We start from the raw sequence: 1,571 nt of genomic DNA, 5'->3' as shown, positions 1-1,571 counted from the left end.
AACCCACCACAGCAATGGCAATGCTGTGTCGCACAGCAGTGACAACGCTGGGTCCTTAACCAGCTGAGCCACCAGGGAACTCCTATGAGCTAAATATCTTAAAGAATAGAAAAAGATCACAGGTTTCTGCCTGTCAACCATCTTCTGGGGAAAACTGAGGATGAAGGAGGAGAGAAGATAACTTAGTGCTGGTAAGTGCCAGTGATGAGGCAGCACGTTCAGAACCCAATGTCCAGGCTCGGATCCAGCCCAGCTTCTCCTCCTCTGCCAGGAAAAACTTTGCAAGTGGAAGGTTGCTGAAGGGATGACTATGGAATGCCTTGGGGACAAATGGGATTGTGAAGGAAACTCACATTCTGTCCTTTAGGAAAACACTAAAAATGGCCGTTTTCAATGATTTGAAGCCTAGAGACAGAGCTTTTTTCCCAGGTGGCTGCCAAAGATGGTGGAGGAGCAACAGGTGCTGATGCAGGATGTCCGAGGCCATTTCCTGGGCTGCCTGGTGGCCATCGCGCCCAAGCAGGTGCTTCTAGGCCAGAAGGTAATGGTTGTGCGCTGTGAGGGCATCAACATTTCTGGCAATATCTACAGAAACAAACCAAAGTATCTGGCCTTCCTCCACAAGCGGATAAACACCAACCCATCCCGAGGTCCCTACCACTTTGGAGCCCGAAGCTGCATCTTCTGGCGGACGGTGTGAGGCATCCTGCCCACAAGACTAGGGGAGGCCAGGCCACCCTAGACCACCTCAAGGTGTTTGATGAGATCCCGCCACCCTATGACAAGAAAAAGCGGATGATGATTCCTGCCGCCCTCAAGGTGGTGCGTCTGAAACCTATGCGGAAGTTTGCCTACCTGGGGTGCCTGGCTTATGAGGTTGGCTGGAAGTAACATGCCGTTACAGTCACCCTAGAGGAAAAGATGAGGGAGAAGGCCAAGTTCCATTACTGGAAGAAGAAACAGCCCATGAGACTATGGAAGGAGGCCGAAAAGAACATAGAGAAGAAGATTGACAAATTCATAGAGGTCCTCAAGACCCATGGATTCCTAGTCTGAGCACAATAAAATTGACTGTTTATTCATAAATAAATAAATAAACAAATAAATAAATAAAGCAGGGAGACAGAGAGGCAAGAATGGTGATTGTTGTATAAAGGATAAGGCTGAGGCAAGCAGAGACATATCCAATGCCATGTTTCATGGTGATGATCTGAACGCACCCACTTTCACCTGCCATGATGTTGTTATCCTTCAGCAATGGCATCGTAGCTGTCATTGTCACGTATTGCTTTCCTTCTTCATGTATCTCCAGTTCTTAGCTCCAGTCCTTGATTCTGAGATACCATTTCAAACTGAAAATTATTTCTGGGTGTAGTCAGTCACCAGCAGTCCTTTGATCATAGGCCTGGAGTAATTGCATTTTTATAAGATTAAATCACCCAGTAATTTTTTAATAGTATAAATACTAATATTTAAGATAGTTTGTCTAGAAAGTAACTTCATTGAACAAAAATACAAGTTATAATAATTCAAGTATACCATACAAGTTTCATACATCTATATAGGGAGTA

General features: G+C 45.3%; 1 pseudogene; it reads left to right on the top strand.

The window, feature by feature from the left end:
• The first annotated feature begins 442 nt into the window (after positions 1-442).
• LOC100622176 (large ribosomal subunit protein uL13 pseudogene) lies at positions 443-1,074 on the top strand (annotated as a pseudogene).
• The last annotated feature ends 497 nt before the right edge of the window (positions 1,075-1,571 follow it).

The sequence above is a fragment of the Sus scrofa genome, chromosome 15 (genome assembly GCF_054392235.1).
Source record: "Sus scrofa isolate SSC_HxYL_T2T_F1_AM1 chromosome 15, Sscrofa_HxYL_maternal_Yorkshire_Landrace_v2.0, whole genome shotgun sequence".
Taxonomy (NCBI): domain Eukaryota; kingdom Metazoa; phylum Chordata; class Mammalia; order Artiodactyla; family Suidae; genus Sus; species Sus scrofa.
Note: the sequence above shows the minus strand (reverse complement) of the source record. Positions and strands in the feature narration are given on the sequence as shown.